At 32.4% G+C, this 10,406-nt stretch overlaps 1 protein-coding gene across 1 annotated transcript in view; it reads right to left on the reverse strand.

The window, feature by feature from the left end:
* LOC143223628 (glutamate receptor ionotropic, kainate 2-like) overlaps nucleotides 1-5,909 on the reverse strand; it is a 97,095-nt gene extending 91,186 nt beyond the window's left edge. The window contains exon 1 of the mRNA XM_076451817.1: nucleotides 5,769-5,909. The gene's annotated coding sequence lies outside the window, so the exon portion shown is untranslated. The remainder of the gene's footprint in view (nucleotides 1-5,768) is intronic.
* Nucleotides 5,910-10,406: the final 4,497 nt, after the last annotated feature.

The following is a 10,406-nucleotide window of genomic DNA, read 5'->3' on the forward strand; positions in this document are numbered from 1 at the left end:
CTTTCTTCAATGTCTGTCCATTTGTATTTCTAAACTTAACATAATTCAATGTCTGTCCATTTTGTCCATTTGTTTCTAAACTTAACATTTGTGTTTCTAATTAACATAATTCAACGTCTGTCCATTTGTATTTCTAAACTTAACATAATTCAATGTCTGTCCATTTGTATTTCTAAACTTAACATAATTCAATGTCTGTCCATTTGTATTTCTAAACTTAACATAATTCAATGTCTGTCCATTTGTATTTCTAAACTTAACACAATTCAATGTCTCTCCATTTGTATTTCTAAACTTAACACAATTCAATGTCTGTCCATTTGTATTTCTAAACTTAACTGTCCAACATAATTCAATGTCTGTCCATTTGTGTTTCTAAACTTAACATAATTCAATGTCTGTCCATTTGTGTTTCTAAACTTAACATAATTCAATGTCTGTCCATTTGTATTTCTAAACTTAACACAATTCAATGTCTGTCCATTTGTATTTCTAAACTTAACACAATTCAATGTCTGTCCATTTGTATTTCTTTCTCAAAACTTAACACAATTCAATGTCTGTCCATTTGTATTTCTAAACTTAACATAATTCATGTATTTCTAAACTTAACATAATTCAATGTCTGTCCATTTGTATTTCTAAACTTAACATAATTCAATGTCTGTCCATTTGTATTTCTAAACTTAACATAATTCAATGTCTGTCCATTTGTATTTCTAAACTTAACATAATTCAATGTCTGTCCATTTGTATTTCTAAACTTAACATAATTCAATGTCTGTCCATTTGTATTTTTCTAAACTTCCAATTTCAACTTAACATAATTCAATAATTCCATTTGTATTTCTAAACTTCCATTCAATGTGTCCATTTGTATTTTAAACTTAAAATTCAATGTCTGTCCATTTGTATTTCTAAACTTCAATAACTTAACATAATTCAATGTCCATTTGTATTTCTAAACTTAACATAATTCAATGTCTCTGTCCATTTGTATTTCTAAACTTAACATAAAACTGTCTCTCCATTTGTATTTCTAAACTTAACATAATTCAATGTCTGTCCATTTGTATTTCTAAACTTAACATAATTCAATGTCTGTCCATTTGTATTTCTAAACTTAACATAATTCAATGTCTGTCCATTTGTATTTCTAAACTTAACATAATTCAATGTCTGTCCATTTGTATTTCTAAACTTAACATAATTCAATAAACTTAACATAATTCAATGTCTGTCCATTTGTATTTCTAAACTTAACTAATTCAATGTCTGTCCATTTGTATTTCTAAACTTAACATAATTCAATGTCTGTCCATTTGTATTTCTAAACTTAACAAATTCAATGTCTGTCCATTTGTATTTCTAAACTTAACATAATTCAATGTCTGTCCATTTGTATTTCTAAACTTAACATAATTCAATGTCTGTCCATTTGTATTTCTAAACTTAACACAATTCAATGTCTGTCCATTTGTATTTCTAAACTTAACATAATTCAATGTCTGTCCATTTGTATTTCTAAACTTAACATAATTCAATGTCTGTCCATTTGTATTTCTAAACTTAACACAATTCAATGTCTGTCCATTTGTATTTCTAAACTTAACACAATTCAATGTCTCTCCATTTGTATTTCTAAACTTAACATAATTCAATGTCTGTCCATTTGTATTTCTAAACTTAACATAATTCAATGTCTGTCCATTTGTGTTTCTAAACTTAACACAATTCAATGTCTGTCCATTTGTATTTCTAAACTTAACATAATTCAATGTCTGTCCATTTGTATTTCTAAACTTAACACAATTCAATGTCTGTCCATTTGTATTTCTAAACTTAACATAATTCAATGTCTGTCCATTTGTATTTCTAAACTTAACACAATTCAATGTCTGTCCATTTGTATTTCTAAACTTAACACAATTCAATGTCTGTCCATTTGTGTTTCTAAACTTAACATAATTCAATGTCTGTCCATTTGTGTTTCTAAACTTAACACAATTCAATGTCTGTCCATTTGTATTTCTAAACTTAACACAATTCAATGTCTGTCCATTTGTGTTTCTGAACTTAACATAATTCAATGTCTGTCCATTTGTATTTCTAAACTTAACATAATTCAATGTCTGTCCATTTGTATTTCTAAACTTAACATAATTCAATGTCTGTCCATTTGTATTTCTAAACTTAACACAATTCAATGTCTCTCCATTTGTATTTCTAAACTTAACATAATTCAATGTCTGTCCATTTGTATTTCTAAACTTAACATAATTCAATGTCTGTCCATTTGTATTTCTAAACTTAACATAATTCAATGTCTGTCCATTTGTATTTCTAAACTTAACATAATTCAATGTCTGTCCATTTGTATTTCTAAACTTAACACAATTCAATGTCTGTCCATTTGTATTTCTAAACTTAACACAATTCAATGTCTCTCCATTTGTATTTCTAAACTTAACATAATTCAATGTCTGTCCATTTGTATTTCTCCATTTGTATTTCTAAACTTAACATAATTCAATGTCTGTCCATTTGTATTTCTAAACTTAACATAATTCAATGTCTGTCCATTTGTATTTCTAAACTTAACATAATTCAATGTCTGTCCATTTGTATTTTAAACTATGTCTGTCCAATTTCTAAACTTAACACAATTCAATGTCTGTCCATTTGTATTTTAAACTTAACTTAATTCAATGTCTCTCCAATTAATTCAATGTCTGTCCATTTGTATTTCTAAACTTAACATAATTCAATGTCTGTCCATTTGTATTTCTAAACTTAACATAATTCAATGTCTGTCCATTTGTATTTCTAAACTTAACATAATTCAATGTCTGTCCATTTGTATTTCTAAACTTAACATAATTCAATGTCTGTCCATTTGTGTTTCTGAACTTAACACAATTCAATGTCTGTCCATTTGTATTTCTGAACTTAACACAATTCAATGTCTGTCCATTTGTATTTCTGTACTTAACATAATTCAATGTCTGTCCATTTGTATTTCTAAACTTAACACAATTCAATGTCTGTCCATTTGTATTTCTAAACTTAACACAATTCAATGTCTGTCCATTTGTATTTCTAAACTTAACATAATTCAATGTCTGTCCATTTGTATTTCTAAACTTAACACAATTCAATGTCTGTCCATTTGTATTTCTGTACTTAACATAATTCAATGTCTGTCCATTTGTATTTCTGAACTTTGTCTGTCCATTTGTATTTCTGTACTTAACATAATTCAATGTCTGTCCATTTGTATTTCTGTACTTAACACAATTCAATGTCTGTCCATTTGTATTTCTGTACTTAACACAATTCAATGTCTGTCCATTTGTATTTCTGAATTTAACACAATTCAATGTCTGTATTTCTAAACTTAACACAATTCAATGTCTGTCCATTTGTATTTCTAAACTTAACATAATTCAATGTCTGTCCATTTGTATTTCTAAACTTAACATAATTCAATGTCTGTCCATTTGTGTTTCTAAACTTAACATAATTCAATGTCTGTCCATTTGTATTTCTAAACTTAACATAATTCAACGTCTGTCCATTTGTATTTCTACACTTAACATAATTCAATGTCTGTCCATTTGTATTTCTAAATTTAACATAATTCAATGTCTGTCCATTTGTATTTCTAAATTTAACATAATTCAATGTCTGTCCATTTGTATTTCTAAACTTAACACAATTCAATGTGTGACCATTTGTATTTCTAAACTTAACATAATTCAATGTCTGTCCATTTGTGTTTCTAAACTTAACATAATTCAATGCCTGTCCATTTGTATTTCTAAACTTAACATAATTCAACGTCTGTCCATTTGTATTTCTACACTTAACATAATTCAATGTCTGTCCATTTGTATTTCTAAATTTAACATAATTTAATGTCTGTCCATTTGTATTTCTAAACTTAACATAATTTAATGTCTGTCCATTTGTATTTCTAAACTTAACATACTGTAAGAGAATATTATGCTTCTCAATTTTTTAATTTCCGGGCTGGGGATAATGTGATGAAATTTCTTCTAATATCTGATTTAATGGATTAAGGTAAAGGTGAAGAGATCTTATCGACCATCTAATTTAATGGATTAAGGTAAAGGTGAAGAGATCTTATCGACCATCTAATTTAATGGATTAAGGTAAAGGTGAAGAGATCTTATCGACCATCTGATTTAATGGATTAATGTAAAGGTGAAGAGGTCTTATCGACCATCTGATTTAATGGATTAAGGTAAAGGTGAAGAGATCTTATCGACCATCTGATTTAATGGATTAAGGTAAAGGTGAAGAGATCTTATCGACCAACTGATTTAATGGATTAAGGTAAAGGTGAAGAGATCTTATCGACCATCTGATTTAATGGATTAAGGTAAAGGTTAAGAAATATTATCGATCATCTGATTTAATGGATTAACCCTTTCCCTGTTTCTTGTATTGTTAATGTTTTCATAAAGCGTGTTCTTCTTAACTGTATAAACATTAGTTATTTATTGGAAAGTTTTTGTTGGAAAGTTAGTGCAACGGCTGATGAAAATGTAAAGAACTAATAAGAAGAATTGTTTTCTTTATCTTAAGTTTATATTTTCTTTTGACTTAAAGTAATTTAACCCATCATTATTCACACGTGATGCTCATACGAAGCTCTCTTCTAATCTTATGCGTTGAATCAAAACAACCAGTAATGCTACGTTCACGAGCATGAACTGCATATCAAACAAATGTAGCCATGTATCATATATGATACTAGGGTACTTTACCATTATATCTTGTGAATCATATGTGATGTACAGGACAGTAATAGGGTTAACGATAGTGTAAAGAAATCTTACCGATTAACTGATGTAATGGTTTAACTACAAAGTAAAAAAATCTTACCACTCATATCATGTAATGCATTACTGACGGAGTAAAGAAATCAAATCGATCAACTGATGTAATGGATTAACGATAGAGTAGAGAAATCTTACTAATCAACTGATGTAATGGATTAACGATAGAGTAGAGAAATCTTACTAATCAACTGTTGTAATGGATTAACGATAGAGTAGAGTAATCTTACTAATCAACTGATGTAATGGATTAACGATGGAGTAAAGAAATCTTACTAATCAACTTATGTAATGGATTAACGATAGAGTAGAGAAATCTTACTAATTAACTGATGTAATGGATTAACGATAGAGTAGAGAAATTTTACTAATAAACTGATGTAATGGATTAACGATAGAGTAAAGAAATCTTACTAATCAGCTGATGCTATGATTAATGATAGAGTAAAAAAGTACAACCAATTCTCTGACTCACTGGGTTAAGATAATCTAAATAACATTCTCTCTTCTTCGATCTTTTGACTTACTGATAAAGGATGGGTATTTTTGCTTTTGTATAAACAGTTGAAAAGAAACTAGATTATTTAAACATTTCTTGACTTACCAGCTTTGGAAGATCAAAGAAAACATTTCTCTAAAATAACTGAGTGACAGCCTCGTTACAGGACCAAAGTTGTTTTAAAGGGGGCGCTGAGAAGATTGAAACTGACCTTTTTTACAAGTATATTTATTCAAGATATTTTAATATCAGCTGTTCACTTTAGCTTATAAACAATGGTACTTTAGGTTACTTTTAGAGAACTGGAAATTAATTTCAAAATAAACTCAAGTCTAATGCTTAAAATACCTTGTTTTTACACATTAAACTAACAAAATACCAAAAGGCTGGCATGATATACGCACCCTTGCGGGATGCTTGGAAACTATCTTGATACTCGAACTGCTGGATGTTAGCCGATAGCCGAGAATTAGGCAACAAGGTATTATCCGAATTAACTCGATCTACCGAGTAACGAAAAGCCGATTGTAGAACTTCGTCGCCAGACTCGAAGAGGCCACCTGGAAATCAGAGAAGAAAATAGGAAATTATTATTAACTGCTGCATTACTAAATAATTGTTTGTTTTTTTTAAATTTCGCACAAAGCTACTCAGGGGCTATCTCTGCTAGCCGTCCCCAATTTAGCAGTGTAAGACTAAAGGGAAGGCAGCTAGTCATCGCCACCATTCGCCAACTCTTGGGCTACTCTTTTACCAACGAATAATGGGATTGACTGTAACATTATAACGCCCCCACAGCTGAAAGGGCGAGCATGTTTAATACGACCGTGATTCGAACCAGCGACCCTCGGATTACAAGTCGGACGCCTTAACGCACTTGGCCATGCCGGGCCTACTAAATAATGGCTTTTAATTTAGACTATTATAATACGTTTTACTTGTGTTCCATAAATCACTTTTGAAACGACTGATGAATTAGTTTCGATATCCGTAGCGGGTATAGTACTTAACTTGAAACAAACATTACGTAATGAAACAAAAGTTGCTTTGTTTTGAAAGTATTGTCATAATGTGACATTCTAAAAAGACTTACATCGTATGTAATAATATTAATGAGGTCGGTTTCAAATTTATGTAATAAGATAAGTAGTAATCTTATCAAAAACTTTGTCACACATAATAATGTAACATTCGTGTCGTGCCTAATAACCTACGGATAATATTTTTATAAAACTAATAGCATACGTAACAATAGAAATATCAACGTTATTATAACATGCATCCCGCTAGTACAACAATATATATTCGGATTTACAACACTAAAATAAGGGGTTCGATTCCCATCGGTAGGCTCAGCAGATAGCCCGATGTGTCTTTGCTATAAGAAAAGACATTATGGAATTCACGTTTTATGTAATAACATAAGCGTTAAGGTTTATTATAGAATACGTATTATATTTATACATTTGTTTTCTTAAGAATGTTTCGCGTAAATCTATACAAAGACTAACTGTTCCCAGTTTTGAAGTTTTATACCAGAGGGAAGACATTACCTATTGTAAACTTCTGGGCTACACTTGTATGATTGAAAAGTGGGATTTGACCAATACTTTTGTAATTCAATACTTGGCTCCTATATTAAATTTACAAGTAGGTTTCCACAGATCCCAGTGGTATCAGTTGTTTGTTCTGTGTGGGAACAATTCTAGTGGTTATTAACCACCTTAGTATGTGTGTGTGTGTTTTCTTATAGCGAAGCCACATTGTAGCTATCTGCTGTATCCACCGAGGGAAATCGAGCCCCTGATTTTAGCGTTGTAAATCCGAAGACTTACTGCTATTCTACCGGGATACCAACTGCTTTAGCGATGGCTGTAAAGTACATATGTGCCCCTCCCTCTTTAGGGGCATTTCGGGCGATTACCCTATTGATTAACGACCCTGACGTATTTGTGGAGGTCATATGACCAGTGAAGATGTTTTGCTTGTGACTTCCAAGTTCTTATGGTTCTTTGCAATGCTGTGAAACTTTGTGAGGTGTAATAAAGTATTGATGGGGTGGTTGGAGTACACTCCATCACCAGTATTAAAGAAGAGTTTTGTGTGTTTAGGTTTATCCTGCTACATAGCATTCGCACTAATCATTGACATGGGATAATCCAGGATGTAATGGATAGGATTACAGTAGTGCATAAGCAGGTGCATATTAAAGCTTTACTTCTTGCTGCAAATTTCAGTTCACTGACATCTCTGCTGTATGTGGATACCATAGTGTTAGTATTACTGATGAAACCAAGTTGTCTATCAAAAGGTTATCCCTCACATACCATATATGGACGTAGTTTTAGATAAAAACTGCTGCAGGTTTGATCTGTCTTGAATATCAGGATGGTAAATCGATCAACGTATCTGTACAAGAAGTACTTGAATTGGCCTTCATTTGCACCGAATGGGGCGCCAACATTATTCTAAATGATTGACACCACAATTATTTTGTTTCACGTCTCAGCTTTGAGTTTATGGAAATGTCAGAACGAGGTAACATGTAGGATCGGAATTGAAACATATCTCATCCAATTCTGTGTCTCCTGCTTCTTGGAAGGTGGTTCACTCTACAATGCTCGTCTCCTCTGCCTGTACTGAGTCATCCTTACCTATATGGGCTTGACTGTGTGTTTTCCAGAATATGTTGATTAGACGTTTTCGGTTTTCCTCCTTTCTTTGTTGGTCATTTGGAATCCTCTGCTGAGCGTGTACACAATCTTTGCTACTCCATTAGAAACCCGTCTTGGCACATTTAAAGACATATTATTATCTTTAAGCAATGTGTTAACCACTCACTGTCCATGATTTCTTTTCTTAGTCCTCTCTGCCCTCACAAGGCAAGTGAGTGAGGGCGAATTAGCAACCTATTAGAATGGGGACTGCCGTCCTTAAGGTGAGCGCACACTGACCAAATTGGTAAAAAAAACAAACAACCCTCCAACCAACAAGAACTCTCCCTGGTGCACGAATATACACCGATAAATGCTTTCTATACACATTAACAAGGTATATCCGTATCGTTTCAACCCTCAGCTAACAAGAGTGTGACGAAGTGTCTTTAATTATGTGTCAACCTACCCAGTATGTGTGACACTATCTGGTACAGCTTCCAAGTCTAAGCTGTTTATTTCGTATTACAGGCATTCATTTGTCCTAACGTTGCAAGTAGCTAAACTCCAGGTGGTTAACACTGGTATTGATCTTAGAAATAGTTTAATCATCATTTTAGACTTGATTCGTTGTACATGTATCAAAACCAACGTTTCAGCTAATTCTAACATCAGTCAATAATTAATCCAGTGTTAGTATACACGGTAACACTTAATTGTAGTTAAGCTAAACACTGCATCTATAACTGGCACATAATAATACCCTTGCTTATATTTGAACTTGATAAGTGACAAAACATTAACAGATTCTGTAACTGATATGAAAACTAAGTAACTTTGCAAAGTACCTAGAATTAAAACATGGCATATTTAATAATATATATATATACATATAACATGTCAAATAATATTGTGTAATTATATCTGTATGTAATCATGAGGTAAGTTAGTACACATATGAGAGCTACAAACACAACAACTTGTAAACCATTATATAAGATCTAGGATTAATTTTCTCATTTCATTTCGTTCTTTTATCTTTTTCTGTTTCTTCTTTTTAAATTTTTCTCATTTTTTGCATGTTCTTAGTTTACCTCTATTTTTATTTCCTCTCGAGTACACTCATACCCCGTATCATACACTACCACTCAACTGTGGCCACAGTCCACTACCTTTGTTCAGAAGTTATTATAGAACAGATAAATTAGGCCTGGCGACGTTTAAGACTTGTTGGTCGACGTGTGAAAACTGCTTTGATGAGAAATTCTAGCTATTTTCTGTCTTTTCTGTCTTTTAATTAAAGAACAAGGGGTTGCATATGATTATTTGTTTGTTTTGAATTTTGCTCAAAGCTACACAAGGGCTATCTGCGCTAGCCGTCTCTAATTTAGCAGTGTAAGACTAGAGGGAAAGCAGCTAGCCATCACCACCCATCGGCAACTCATGTGCTACTCTTTTACCAACGAAGAGTGGGATTGACCGTCACATAATAACGCCCTCATGGCTGAAAGGGCGAGCATGTTTAGTGTGACGGGGATTCTAACCATCTGGCCATGCCGGTCCTAAACACTATGCTTCCAAGCATCACGGTCCTAGCGCCTTAATCATTAGGTTACGTCCGACTCAACATTATCATCAGATTAATAAGTAAGAAGAACAGTCAAAGAGATTACATAGTTTTATATTGGATAACGTCAAATTTCACTTTCAAAACTCAGAAAATCCTTCTCAGACGAAAATGATCAACGATCGGGATCACATTTCGTAGTGTAGTGTGATGAGAATTATCAACCTTAATGTGATCATAAACTTTGGTACACATCTGATCACATGTAACACACTTACTGATCAAAAACTGTGAACATGTTCTGTCTCAGGATATGGACCAAGAGCATATTTAAAAAGAACTGTCCTATACTGACTTCCCGTCTTGAGTAAAATGTTTGTGTACACCAATCTATTAATTCTTGAAATACACGCGTAGAAACACAAATAGACAGACACATGAACCAGTTTGGAATAATAACACTGTACAACAAAGTTTTTGCTTCTTGAATACTGTTGGGTGTTCCTTCTAGTTGTTTGGCTGCTGATCACGAAAATCACATCCAAATTTGCCCATCTCGTACCGTTTCATCGAAGTCTTCAGTTTCACCAGGACATTGCTACAATGGAAAAACGATATCAGGACAACTGGAATCCGTCAATGCTTGCTGACTACTGTTGGACACCGCAACGTGATGCACCGGACATTGAATACAAACGAAAATCAGGAGCAAAACACTTTTAATTATGTTGAACTGAATAGGTTATTAGAAACATAAACGCAATTGAATACGTTATTTGCCGGTAAACAGTTAACTATCTATTTCTCACAGTTCCTATGTG

This window comes from Tachypleus tridentatus, chromosome 8 (assembly GCF_004210375.1).
Source record: "Tachypleus tridentatus isolate NWPU-2018 chromosome 8, ASM421037v1, whole genome shotgun sequence".
Classification (NCBI taxonomy): domain Eukaryota; kingdom Metazoa; phylum Arthropoda; class Merostomata; order Xiphosura; family Limulidae; genus Tachypleus; species Tachypleus tridentatus.